This window comes from Zonotrichia albicollis, chromosome 1 (genome assembly GCF_047830755.1).
Source record: "Zonotrichia albicollis isolate bZonAlb1 chromosome 1, bZonAlb1.hap1, whole genome shotgun sequence".
Taxonomy (NCBI): domain Eukaryota; kingdom Metazoa; phylum Chordata; class Aves; order Passeriformes; family Passerellidae; genus Zonotrichia; species Zonotrichia albicollis.
Genome location: NC_133819.1, coordinates 81,068,845 through 81,084,306, shown reverse-complemented (window position 1 = coordinate 81,084,306; position 15,462 = coordinate 81,068,845).

Here is a 15,462-nt window from a genome sequence, read left to right as displayed (position 1 = left end):
TATTTGGTCCTCTTGTTACCTCTTTTTGTTAATGTCAATGGTCTTTCACTTATTCAGGTCTTAAAACTAATATAGTATCTCACATTTTGTTTCATACAAACCTCTAGACCTTTAAAGTATCTTTCTTTTCTGTTCTTTGGGTCCTTCAAATGGTCTACATATACATTTATTTGTCTAGGTGTCTGAGCCTAAAATCTGGATTTACAGAAATTGTTCAGGTGATGCATGGCCTCAGTTAAAAGTATCTCAACATTTAAACACAAATTCCCAACTATGACAAGAAATTCTTCTCACCTGAGAAGTCTGACACTTCTCTAGCACCATAAATGCTGTGTTTCACATTATCTGCTATCATTGAGTACCTTGGTGTTTGGAATACTTGTGCAAAATAAAAATATTTGGTGATAAAGAGGAACACAGGTTTCCTTAGGTGCTAAAACATTGCTTTCACAATCAGATTTGTAGTCATTACAATTTTTCCCCATTTTTGTTTCCCAGTCACCAGTTAAGCCATCTTCAACACAACTATTGAGACTTGTGCGTGTATTTAGGGTAGTAGTAAGGCTGGCACTTAAATCATTGTCTCAGAAGGTGAGATGATGATAGGAGGACACATAAATGTCTACATCAAGCTGTAAAATGCAAAGAAAACTCATTATGTTTTAGCAGAAAGGAAAGAATCTCCTGAGTTAATAAAGTAGATTTATTTTTACCTAAATAGAGTGATCAAGGCCACAGAATTGATGATGGATTGTTCCTGCAATTCGAGGCCCTATTTCTCTGTGGTTGATTTGTGTCAAGGCTCTGAGAGTGCAAGCAGGGACCAGTTGCTGTGTCTCAGAGAGTGCTGGGCTCTGATAGTTTTGTCTCAAGAAGAAATCAGTGTCTTATTAACACTGATTTAACTAACAGTTAAAAGGTTCATATACTACTAATCATGTAGAAGGGTTCATTTCAAATGTGCAGAGGTTTAATTCCTGATTATTTCTACCAGTCAGGAGTTCAATGGTAGAGGTATGTACCTCTACCTGAAGATGCAGGTGACCTCCTCTTACCATGTGCACATTTGGGAATCTGGTTGCCCCACACAAGCCCTCCTTAAAGTGATGCTGCATTTCTCCACCACACATGGGAGGTATTATTGTTTTTTCTTCACCCAATAGATGACAAATTGATGATTGCCAGCAATTTCCATTAACTGGTGGGTATTCTGGGGAGTGTCCTGCATTTTGCAGGAAAGCAACTGTTTCATGTCAAGTGAAGTAGTTTATGTCAGTCATTTCTGTCAGTCACTGTGCTCTAGAAGTGGTACAGTGACAAAGTTCATTGATTTTTCTCAACTCCTTAACACAGAGACTAGCACTTGTGTGCCAGTGCATGTGACAGCATACTTGTATCCCAAAGAAGCTGATAAAGGAGGCAGGACAGATGGCTGATGACATGGATCAAGCGCTAATAGCAATAACTTCTGATAGACTCTTCATTGCTGTCTTTCTCTTTATTTGTCTGCCTCTATTTGTCTAAGTCTGACACCAGTAGCACAAAACGGAAGTTCATTAGCAGAAATCCTTTGCATTTTGTACTTTCAATACTGAGAAAGAATTCCCTGGTCCGACCAACTGTATTGACCTTGCTCACTTGAACAGAAAACCATCATGTCAAACAACTACACCGGCTTTTATTCCATTGTGATGAGACTCAGTGATGGAATAACATATTCACATGGACCACACCTCTTTTTCTGGGTCTTTTGGCTCTTCTGGATTTTTCATAGAATTAATGTTGGAAAAGACCAATAAGATTTTGAAGTCCAATCTTTAACCCAGCACTGACCAGTCCATCACTAACCATATCCCCAGGTGTTGCATCTACATGTTTATTAAATACGTTCAGGGATGGTGATTCCACAACTTCCCTAGGCAGCCTTTCCAATGTTTGACAACCCTTTGCATGAAGACATTGTTCTTAATATCCAAACTAAATCTCCCCTGGTTAGACCTGAGACAATTTAATGTTGTTCTTTCCTTTGAGATATAGTAGAAGAGACGAACCACCACCATCTGGCTACAACCTCATTACAGGTAGTTGTAAAGAGCAAAAAGTTCCCCCAAGCCTCCCTTTTTTCTAGGCTAATCAATCCCTCAGGTTCCCTCAGGTGCTCTTCATCGGACTTGTGCTCTAGACCCTTCACCAACATTTTTGCCCTTCTCACTTCAGCCCCTCCATGTCTTTCTTGTGGTGAGGGACTCAAAACTGAATCACAGAATCCTCAAGTTTGGAAGAGACCTTCAAGATCATTCAGTCCAACCATGCAGCACTACCGTTGCTACCCCTACTAAACCATATCTCCCAGCACCAGAAACAGATGCCTCTAAAATATCTTCAGGGATGATGATCTCACCACAGCCCTGGATAACTTTTATCAGTGCCTGACCACCCTAACAGTGATTTTTTTTCCCTAATATCTATTACGGATCTCCTCTGTCTCAGCTTAAGGCCATTTCCTCTTGCTGCAGGCATGGTAGAAGACACTGCCCCACCTCACTACAAGACTTCAGGTGTGGTCTCACCAGTACCCTGGTCCTGCTGGCCACATCATTGCTGATACAGTCCAAGGTTGTCATTGGCCTTCTTGGCCACCTGGGCACACGCTGCCTCATGTTCAGCTGCTGTTGAGCAGCACCCCAGGCCTTGCAGCCACTCTTTCTTCAGCCTGTATCATTGTATGGGGTTAGTGTGGCAAAAGTGAAAGACCTGGCAATTGTCTTGTTGAGCTTCATGCAACTGGACTCAGCTCATCCAGGCAGCCTATCCAGATCAGCCTGTAGAGCTTGCCTGCCCTCCAGCAGATGGGAGGTACTCATGCTCAACTTGGTATCATTTGAAAATTGACTGAGGGTGTACTCAATCCCTTGCCCAGAAGCATGTCTTTGTAAGCGTACTCATATTGTATACCTCAGTGCACCATAAAGGGAAGGAGTAATTAGCTCTACATGCACAGAGCACTTCGAGGCCAGAATTGGTTTTGTCCCTTTCCAAAAAGGGACCACCAATTTGCAGATTAATCAATCTGTATATCTCCCTTTCTGTCCAATGTTAAACCAGGGTGGTGCATGAGACATGGTAGGATGTTGACTGAGATAGAGCAATATTATTGTACTGGTTTGGGCTTAGATAATTTCCTTCACAGAATCTAGTAAGAACAATGTTTTAGATTTTTGCCCGGCTCTTTAAGTCACAGCTGAGCAGTGGTTACACAACACCAAGGCCTTTCTATCTTCTCACATCACCCCACCAGTGAGGAGGCTAAGGGTGTACAAAGGGTTGGGAGGGGATACAGCCAGAACAGATGACCCCTGCTGAACAAAGGAACATTCCATACCGTATGGCATCATGATCAGCATAGAAATCTGGGGGAAGAAAAAGGAACGGGGGGATGTTCAAGGTGGTGGTGTTTGTCATCCAAGACATCCTTATGTGTAATGAAGCCTTGGTTTCCTGGGGATCGCTGAACAACTGTCTGCCCATGGAAAGGTGTGAATTAATTCCTTGTTCTGCTTTGCACTTGTCCACAGCTTTTGCTTTCCATATCAAACTGTCTTTGAACCCACAGGTTTTCTCACTTTTAACCCTCCAATTCTCTGTCCATCCTGCCAGGGGGTAGGGGAGAGAGCAAGCAATTGTGTGGTGTTCAGCAATTTAGTGATGTTAATCATGACAATTATTAAAAAATATCCAGCATATTTTTTTTCTCAGCTGATGAGAAGGAATATCAGTCCTGAAAACAGTGCCAGAACTGAATACTAACTGAATCAACCTTAACAAAATATACACTTCATCAGGAAGTATCTAACACAAAATTAAAATCAGCTTTATTGCAAAAATAACAGTTTGTATTTTTCGACCTACTCTTTTTAGCTACAAAATGTTTGTGAAACATATGGATTTCTGAGAAAAGCAATGGCTTTCCTCACTGGTGCATATTCAAAGTGAATTAGAGCAGAAGTTTTATAGCAGCCAATGTTTCAATTAGCACTTTGTATTTTAACTGGTTTGTCAATTTACCTTATTGTATTTTTCATTTGTAGTCCCTGTACAATTGATTTCCATCTTCATTTATTTTACTTTAAAAATCAACATTCATACAGTATGCTGATATGGTTTCTTCTCCTTGCATCCAGCCCAAAGGCATTTTGAATGTTTCTACATCAGAAATTTAAGGATTGCTTCAGCAACTGATTATATGGGAAATTCTGTTTGTTGCAAAAGTCTCTTTTAAGGGAAACATCTTGTTGCTTTGTATAAAACATATATATAAGCATAAATTCCAGATTAACCAATACTAATTCATAGTCTACAATTATGATTTTAGATTAGTAGTAGTGGATTTGTAATTACTAATATATTATGTAAGTAAATAGTAAAGCCAAATGTTTTACTTTTAATCCACAATTATTGCAATAATTGGATATTAGAATCTAAAAATTACTAATATATATGCTTGTTATAACCAGGAAAAAAAAAGGTGTTAAGACAGCACATGTTACAATGCTTTGCTAGAAATCTGTGTTAGTATTCTTCTGATTCTTCTGTGTAATAGGGAATATGCATACCCACAAATTTTAAAAAGTTTACAAAAAAGTGAATAAAATTAAATATGTCATTATAAAGTTCAGTGCCTAGTCATGTGATGTCCTAGAAGAGCTCTTACGAGGAAGACAGGAGAAAGAGAAAGCACAGAGAATTGAAGAAAAGGGTCAGCATGTTGTCAGGTTTTAAAGACTTCTTTTCCTCCTGCCTCAATTGCTTTCATGAGTAAAACACATGCCACTATCATTATTAGGCAACATCAGCAAGAATATCTGGTTCTGTCTCTTTGCTGGATCATGTAGCTACATCTGTGACAACCCTCAAGGGCATCTTGTTTTCTATCTTCTTATGATGATGGGTAGCCACACATCAGCATCACCATCCAGAGGCCAAGAGAGCAGCTGTCTTTCCTTAAAGGTCCTGTGATGCATCAATCTGGTTGCCCTCTTCCTCTCTTTGCTTCTGTTAGGTACAGGGATCAGGATCCTGCAGCCCAGTTAAAGGACCTTTGGCCGTGTGGTCCGCAATCAGCACAGTTCTTTTAGCTTGAGTTTTTTGGGTCATCCTAAAGGACTTTAAGGACAGGTTTTCCATGGATGCTGCATCTTCTTTCTGGACTCAAAAAGAAGCTGGATGCAATTTCATGAATAGAATATTTCAAAACCCTGTCAGGATTTTTAGTCTGCCTCCTGTATGAAAAAGCTGAATGCTGTCATAGCTCAATAGATACTGAATAGTTGGTCCCATCCAGTACTCTCTTGTCTACCAGTGGAACCTATCTGGAGCCAAGCTATTAGATGATACATGGCACAGATGTAGCTACATGATCATCAACATGCCCAGTTATATAAAATTATTTTATGCTTGGCCGTTTCCTCTGGTTCTGCTTCTTCTGATGATGACAGCTAAAGGCATAGATACTATGGAATGGGTATGTATTCTTTTTCTTGGGCAACTATCATGTGACAGCAGCCTTTGGTATTCAACAAAATTTCCCTGGATACTTCTTGTCCTTGTCTCTTTCTGGTTTTTTAAGAGGGAATTTTTTTCTAGTCAGTACTGTCACTTGGGCAATTAGGGGATAGCTAGGTCCTTGGGATTTTCACTCAACAGACTACTTCAACAGTCCCTTCCCATTACTCCTAAAGCTATATCAGACTTTTATCCTGGCCTGTTGCTAGATTAAGAGATTAATTAACCTTTCTGTTTCTTTCTTCGCGTCTCATTCTTTTAGGTGTAATGCAGCACTTCTCACTCAAAATCAAAAAGAAAATTTTGGTTTATTTTTACAGGTGCAGGCATTTTAAGATAGCTCTTTGGCCACGTATTTCTCACTAAAGGAAGAGTGGAAGCTCAGTTCTCTGCCTTTGGTAATCTCCAAGACAGTACTCAGCTGCATCCGCATTATCTGTGAAACTATAAAAGCCCCACAAAATTCCAATGGAAAGTCAGGGAGTATCCTGCTGGAGCTTTTATGTTTACCATGCCCAGCATGTGGGTCCTGAAAATGCCTTTGGAATGTTTACCTGTTTTCCCACCAGCATTTCAGTAGTCCTAGTTCCACTTAAAAACTATATGGCAATAATCATGGTCCATGAAAACAGGAATTCAAGATCCTCAACTAGACCCTTTCTGGTAATGTAACTGCAAAGAATATAGGAATTCAAAGAATAAATAAATGCTTTCTCAAAGACAGTGAGTCCACACCAAATTAGTCTTCCAGCCCAGTCTTTCTTATTTTCTGTGGTTCTTTACATATTTGATTTTTGTTTTAGAAGAAGACCGAAAGGACAGTTCATGTAAACCATGTACACACACACCAAGCAGTAGAATACAGTACACTTGACTGTTTTTTCTACAGCAAAATCTTTCTTCTCTCCACTGTCAAATGACAGCTAGAACTACTGTAGAAATGTGTAATCTGTCTGTAGAATCTGACACTACCTATTTGTAAGTAATGTTTAATTCTAGATTTATTACATCTTGGAAAGTATGCTCTGCTATTAATCTCAGATTTCTCAAAGGCTCAAGCTTGCTTACCATGCATGATTTGGATACACTCTCAGGGGTCTGCTTCTCCTGAGCTTGTATATGTACATACCCTGCTAAGAAGCACGATAGAGAAACTAAACTCTTTTTTACATGAATCTGTGCTAGTGCTCCACAGGAGCCACAAAATAAAATGAAAGCATGTATTATAACATTATATTTAAACATTAACACAACAGTCCAGCGCTGGGATGCAATGCACAAGATAGATGTATTGCTTGAAGGATTTCATAGACATCACTACTAAAATGCACTATTTGACATTACTCATTAAACTGTGTTTGAGTAAGGTGCGTTTTAGCAATATAGCTGCACTCAAGATAAATTGATAATTGTGTCTCTAATTCTGCTGAAACTTTCTGTTTCTAAGCATCTATACTGCTGCCTTGCCTAGACATACTGCTCAAGTAATGTCATACTCTGAAAATGAAGAGCTTGGTCCTAAGGCCATTCTCAACCAATGGACCCCATAAATTTCCCTTTTGATTTAAAAGCATACCACGGAAATGTATTTCTTTGGGTGTCTTTCTTTTTATGGATCTGAATTACTAGTATTAGTCTGGCAGAACTTAATAAACTGATGTAGCAGTCCCATAATTACAAGCCACTCTTATAAAGTAATGAATTTTGTCACCCTTGCAGGTAATTTACTGGTGTGACATGGGAAGTCTGCATGCAGTGGGTTAAGATATTACTGCTGTTAGCTGGTTGACTTGGCTCTCTGTCAGAGTTGCCAAGACATAACTGAGACTTGAGCCATGGCCTCTGCAGCTCCCAGCTTGTTGTCTTGTAGCAGAACCAGCTGCACTGATGGCATGTGACTGCCTGGAGCCAGCACGAGTTCCTGTCTGTTTACTGCGGGAAATTGCAATTGCCATGAGAGCAGCCAAAAGAAAAGTTGGTGCTTGCAGTTCCTGAAATGGTCTGCTTGTTTTGCCCTTGAATATTAGATTAATCATATGTAAAATGCTAAAAAGAAGCTTCTTGTTTTCTGCAGTCTGCACTATATCAGGTGTTGTACAGAAAATCCTGCTACAATGAATTAAGGCTTTCATCTCTTTCTTCTAGAAAAGACGAAAATCCAAAAGATGAAAATCTTCTAGAAAATCTAGAAAATCCAAACCCAAGCAACTATATAGTGAATTGCTTTCATAACATATTACATCAAAAAAGGAGTTAATCACAGTGATGCTGATTTCTGCCATCCCACCACCCACAGGTTTCCATTATGTGTGTTTGTACTATAAAGCTGCCATTCACTTCTCTAAAATAGAGACGTCTCAGTTTTACCCTCCACCAGGATCTAAGTATTCCACCTCCAGGGTTCCAAGGTATAGAATCACCCTCTCTTTTGAAACTGGTGTCTTATCTGGCAAGAGAAGAGCTTGAGAGGTGTCATTTAGTCAACAGATGATCAGCTACATATGCCTGTTCATGTATACCTTCTGTGTCCAAAGCACAGTGAACCCACAGCATTCCTACCTCAAGGCAGTACAGTACTATAAATAAATTCCAAAATTCAATTTGTAACTTTTCTTCAAGCTAACCCACTCTGAATATTTTAATATTAGGCTAGACAGAGATAGAGAGGAAATAGATTTCAGGTTTCTATTGTAAAATAGGTGAGTTTTAGGCCTTTTAAAGACAAAAGAGGTACTGGAAGTGAGGACTTTGAAAATATACATATGGAGGCTCTAGTGCCTTATAAACTTAGTTTGAAGTACCAGACTCAGAAAGCAGAAAAAACCCCAAAGAAGATGTGTGTTGAAACAAGCAAAATCTAGAAAATCTTTCCTTAAAATTTGATACTTCTTGTAGCTGTGAATATGTGACATTTTCCAAGGAGTCATTATTCTTTGTATTTCTACATTTGCTTTTTGTGGGTAAGAGAGAAATATGCATAGTTGATCTCTTCTTTCTATATATACCACACCATTTTTCTCAATTTCAATTCATGTCACCGAATTTTTCTTCTTGTTAACACCTTTTTCCATTCAAAATTTATGCACAGCTTGGTAGAACATTTTTCTGCATAAATTTAATTTTGTACTAAGGTATACAGATCATTTAGGATCTACATAGAACAATGTTTCATATGAATTTTTTAACCATCCATTCTCTGATTATTTTTACTTTTTCACGGGTCCTATGTCTCTCTTCTATTAAATACGGTGCTGCATCTGACCCCATTGCAAAGCTTTTCCATTTCCTTGTGACAACAGCCAGGATCTCAGCCTTTGCTGGATATGAACTATATCACCCAAGCTGAGAACCATGCTGAGAATTTGATGGAGTGGAAAGAGTAAAGGTATGAACTATACATCTGAAGCATATTTGACCCATTGGAAACACCAGCAATAATCACTTTTAGGTGCCCTGTCCTCATGCCTCTCTCAGCTGGGGGTGTTCTCTTCTGTTGCTGGAACTCCTTCTGGAGTTGTTTATAGCCAAGTCCTTCACCTTCCATCACCTTCAACTTTATCATCTCCATTGTCCTCAGCCTCACTTCCCTTGCAGAAAAAAAAAAAGTATATGAAAGCTATCTCTCAAATCTAACTGCAGTAAGGGGTGCAGGTGGGAGGGGGGGTGGTTCTTTGACTTTTTTCTTGTTACTTTCATTTGTCATTAAGAGGATCTTGAAACTAATTTCACAGATATTGCATGGGCATGTTTGCTACATAAAAATAGGTTAGACAATTAAAATGTGCTGTTAGCCAGGTCTGGATAGGAAAAATACTTGATTGAACTTTCATACCATAAGAGTAGTTATGCTGGCTGACAGAGAATATCTCCTCAGGTGATAGACATTGTTTAAGTTAGATGGAGCTGTTGCAATATCTGAAAATGTCAAGTTCTTCAATTTCCATTAATATTTATGTGTCTAATAGGAAGAAAGATCAATTGCTTTTTCTCCGAAGGCAATCACTATAGAACTAAAATTAATTACTGAAAATAAAATAAGTACAGACAATCTTATTTGTGGTCTGGACAGCTAATTATAAAGATCAAGATATAAGTCAACAATGTTTTCTTGTTTCTGCATTGACTTTAAAGCCTCTGACTGTGGCTCACAGATACATGGGATGTATTTTAACTACTAGCACCTATATTCTATTCTGCATTATATCATAACTTTTTATAACTTTAGACATTTCACTTCCCTTCTCCTCTCTCTCCTTTCTCCACTCCTTTCTTCTTCAGTTCCTCACTTTCCTCCACTTTCCCTACCTCTTGCCCTGCCCTCATTCATTCCTTCGCATCTCTTAAATTTTTAATAGATTTCCCCACAGATATTTAATTTATACCCATTATATGTACTATATTTGCTTGGCTGATAAATGGTATTTCTTTACTTCTGTTTGTGGAGATGGGGGAAAAGAAGAAATGAGTGCTTTTTCCCTGCACCTTCTCTGTTGGCGAATATTGAACTTGCAAGGACTTTCGATTGTTTTTGTCATTGGCAGTAATCACATTTGCAAATAAAAGCTCCCTGAAAAACAACTTACTAATGTTAAGTAGGCTGTACATTGACCTCCTCTATCTTTAGATCCATGTTTATCAATAACAAATCACAAAGAAACCCAGATGGAAGCATTTTCCCTTCAGGAAAGACAGCAGATAATGATGTGCCTGTAAAATTTATGTATCAGACCTAACCATCTCAATAAATTTATCTTACCTTCAGAGGAATTGTCAATTTTAATCAAATCATTTGAGACATCTCTGAGAGATATTCTACCTCTTTTTTTTAGCTACAATGCAAATTAAGTGTTTCTCATAACACAGGTGAAAGAAAGATAAAGGTGAAATGGGCAGAGACTTCTGGCATGATATTTCAGTCTGAAAATCATAATTGCTTGGGGCTTTCTTTTTAACATAAATCACGAGTTCTTGCAGAGGATTGTTTGAGGAAAAAGCCTTGATGTAGCAATTAGAGGAAATTTAAAATCTAGTTTATAATAGGAGGCACTTATTTCAGCTGGTCCTAATAGCCTTGCAAACTTCAACCTGGTACTTGATATAGGTTGAAACTTACATAATATTGTAAACTATACATGAACAATCATCGTGACAAAGAGCAGGAAATTAAACTGGTATATTTAGGACTTATATAGATTTCAACACCTTAGCCTCAATTGATTTGATGGACACTGAAGGGAACAGTGTCCTCTTTAGCTGTGTCTGTTCTGAAAGAGAAATACGAACATGTCTGGTGTACTAACTGTGATTCCTGCTGTTTCTCAGCCTTTGCCAGCACACTCTTGAATATATAAGGTAAAAAGACATGAATTACTGAAGAGCAGGAAGGAATGAATAGAACAATGACAGCAGAATTGCTAGGTTATAAACATAGCTTTGCCACTTATTTTTTATTGACTTTTTTTAGAAGCCACTTGAAAGCTACTGTCCCAAGTTTATTTGTCTACAAAAGAGGACCAATGATTCTTTAAATCATTCCCATAAGTCTCCATGTTATTTTCGAATTGTTTTCCTTATTATCTTAAATAAATAACCACAGTGAAAATTTAATTTTAAAAACCTGTTGCATATGTAGTTGGTTTTCACCCTGTCGTGTGTGTATTTTTAGTTGAACTTAATTTCTTTGTGAGACATGATGTTAAAATAATAGCTGCTAAAGTCTACATAAGTAAAAACAGTAGGAGTTTACAAGCTGGCAAATGATTTATAGAAATTTGAGCATTTGTTCTAATTGACTACCCAATGTTCTTGTGGTTATTTAATATATTTTACCTAGTTAAAAATTGACATCATGGTGTTCTGCATTTATTGTAACATAAATAAAATTATTTGATATTAACTTCTTCCTATTACAGAGACAGACAACATTTCACACACTAGCAAATAAAATGTTGTTTAAAAAGCAAATAATAAGAATCAAAGAAGCCAAGGCCAAAAATAAAAACAGTATTTTTTAAAGATGTGATAGCAGATTTCAATATTTTTTAAGCTACCATTCCAAATATAAAAGATGGCTCACCATGAGCTTGTACAGTGACAATTTTAACCTTGGCAGTTTGGAAAGACTTTGGTTTTACAACGTCTTACAGTCAAACACAAGTTTTTCTGGATTATTGTAGCTCAAACATTGTTTCTAGAATTTGAAAGGCTTGAAGGAATTGTAAAATCAAAGTATCTCCTTAATCTTTGCAAGTTTATATGCATTTTTCATTTTTAATATATAAGTATTTTCCCTAGTATCAAGTGAATTTCAGTGTAATATTATCATACAGATATATAACTTATATATACATAACAGAATATATTAACATATATAACAGTATATATATAACATATAACATACATATAACAATATATATAAGCTTATATAACATAACACATTACAGCTAATGCTCATGAAAAGCTCCCAACGCCCTGTTTGCCCACCCTGGTCATGCTGCTTCTGGCCATTCTCACTGGCCCAGGGGTGCTCCTATTCGGTGGGAGGGTTGGCCACCATTATTCCTTACCCAGCCCATGCCTCATCAGCCTCATGTTGCCAGCTCCTGGCAGCTCTCAGAGCTTCCCCCACACAGTACACTGCAATCCTCCACAGGTGGAATGCGCCTGCACTGGAGATAATCACCTGGGCAAGGATGTGTGTTCAACGGGGTCCTTTTAGACTGGACATTAGGACGAATTTCTTTACAGAACGGATAACTGGGCTTTGGGATGAGCTGCCCAGGGAGGTGGTAGAGTCACTGGCACAGGGAGCTTTTAAGTAAGGGCTGGATATGGTGCACAGTGCCATGGTTTAATTGACAAGGGCGGTGTTTGGTCATAGGTTGTACTCAACCACATTAAAGACCTTTTCCAATTTAGTTGATTCTGTGATTATTTACTTTACGTTCCCTGTGATTATTGTCCTGTTTCAGTTGTGCTGTTGTGAATTATAAATAATGCCTTTTAGCTTCATACTAGTGCTTGCAGTTGGTATTTAATAAAGATAAAGCCTTTTCAAGAAGTTGGGCATCTGATGCTAGGTTTTGTGCAGCCACATTGCCTGCTGATTTAAACTACAAGTAAAGAAATGCCTATTGTACAACTGTGTAACTGAGTGACATCTACATTTACATGATAATAGTTTTTGAAGTTAAGATGATTTTATGCTCTCTGATTTGTTTCTAATCAATTGTTTTTAAAGAAAAAGAGGAACATTTTTTTAATCATGAATAAAAGTCAGTAAGTATCCCAGTCTGTGCACAAAAATACATTTAAAAGACAGAAAATTATTTTATCTTCCCAAAACTACAGAAGCTGCCTAGATGTCCCAAAGACAAAGAAAAAAATCACTTTTTAATTTTTTTTTTCTAAGAAAATTCTTACAAGAAAACCCTGATATTATAAAAGCATTGATTTCTGTATGAGGAACTCTAGTTTTGATTCCACTTTTTTGAGTGACAGGGAAAAAAAAATCTTCATTTGTACTCATCAGAAAACATTATTATACAAATTTTACTCTCACTGTTCTTTAAAATAGCAGTGTGGCTGCACTTAAAGAAAATTCAGATTTACACCCTAAGAATTCTGTATTAAAAAATCGTTTTAAGGTCCCAGTACTGCAAAATTGCTATCTTGGTAGTTTTAAATAGATGTAGTTATGTGTAACATAATCAGCAGAACTATGACAAGGGTTTATATCAGAAACAACTACTTTTATTAAGTGATGATATATAGTATAGAAAACATCTTTCTAGAATACCTTTGGCTGTAAAAGATTAAATACTCTTTTTAAAATAAAAGGTCTAAAATTATTGTTTTCCTGCATGTATGCTAGGTTTGCAATGAAGACTTCCATGGGATTTGAAGCAGGTAACTTAGTTTCCTTGACATATTTATACTCAAAGATTAACAATCATTTTTACATTATTTTTTTAACCCCAGGAGTGACTTAGAGACAGTTTAGATCTATTGTAGTGCTTATAACTGAGATTTGTTTCTAAGAACACATCAAGGAGTATCCCACCTCTACAGGCTCTTGGTAGTGTTTCTGCTCTCCTGGAACTTTTTTTCATGATACCATGATACCAAAACATCATGACCAAATTAACCACCACTGACAAGATACTTTTGTGTATTTTAATAGCACTTAACTGACTCAGTGGTGATGTATTTGCAATAGTATCAGTGGGTTTAAGACTGAAAAACTTATCTAAGTTTTGGGTATGAAAAAAATCTCTCATTTTAACTGATGGTATGCTAGAGGCAGATAAGTATCTCCCTATAATGCCTATGAAAGTTGGGAGTGCACTTTTTTATCCAGAATATATACATTAAGTATCAAAACCAGAGTGAAAATAATTTCTTTTTTAAATCTTCTTGAAGTTATTAATTAACTTTATGCGTTTTTCTCTTGGTAAAATAGATTGTAGCTTGATTATCTGAGAATATTCACAGATATATCCATATCATCATTACTGACATTTTAAAGCATCTTCTCCAAAAGGTTAATTATATTCTGAGAGCTTTTTAATATTTCTGCCACTTTTGTTGTTTTTGAACAGAATGCTGCTTGAAGTAGTCTCCCTAAAACTGTGGAATTGTCACATAAAAAAAGAACTTCATTATTTTGAATGAAATCTGAGTTATGATGTAACCTATTGTGTAGACATTATTCACACACTCCCAAATTTGGGAAAAAAATGCATAACTTTTCTTGATGGAGCACAAATCTAGTTTTATTTACATTTGTTTAACACAGCTTTTTTCTGCAGCAATATACATTTATACATGCCTTAAACTTGATAATTGCACGCCTTGCTTATTTTCTGTCAGCATGACAGTGTGTTTTCTCCACTATTAGGATATGGATTTGAAACATACTTAGATAAAAGAAAATCCTCCCAGAAATAATTTCTTTCTTGTAGAAGAGGAAACTGAAACACAAAGTTTAAGTGACAAGGATGAGAGTAGGAAGAAGGAAAACCTATGTGCTTTAGGGGAGAAGTAGAAAGTACAGGTTCAAACCACCTTTTCCTTTTCTGATTTGGCCCCTGATGTGACTCAGAAGAAACCAGAGTTCTTACTTTAGAAGTTGAATCAGAGTTCAACTTTTAGAAGTTTTCTTTAAATATTGGTGTCCATATTGAGACAGTAAGGTCACTCATAGTTTTTGAAAATAAGGCCTTATGTGTTCCAGAAGCAGTGCTGACCTGAATCGTGAAGTGCTTTGAAAATATTCTGGTTATTCTGATGCATTAGGCTTCGTGCAATTTGCTTTACCGAAAAATAACTTGAATTTACACTTCTCTTTATTGATAAAATTCACTGAAATTCAGATAAAAATTTGTGGTAATTCTTCAAAGAAAGTCAAGAAAAAGACAAGGAAGACATGTTTCTGTATGATGAAAAATGTATATCAGATCAGAAGTAAAGAGTGTTGAGTGAAAGTTTTGCAGGTCTGTATGCATCGGTGCACAAGACAGTCTGGATGGCATTTACCCCAAACAGATCATGTTAAAGTCAATTAAGTCATCACCCAACAGTAACTTGGAAATTACAAAGAAAATTTTTAATAAAAAAAATACTCAGATGGAAAAGTATAAAAATTTATATTAGGAAATAGAGTCTTCATAATGGAAACGGCTCTGGTCAATACTTGGTATGACATTTCCAGAAGACCCCACATTACTCTGCCTTATCCAGAGAGAGACAGTTCCCATTGGATGCCACAAGTTCCCACAAAGACTGCACTCTGCTATTTACTTTTCTCACTCCCATCGTCATCTCTGCTGTTTCCTGGCCACTGCCACCAAGGGTGTCATCAAATATCACATCCCCAGCTAGTTCTTCCTTTCTAGGTAT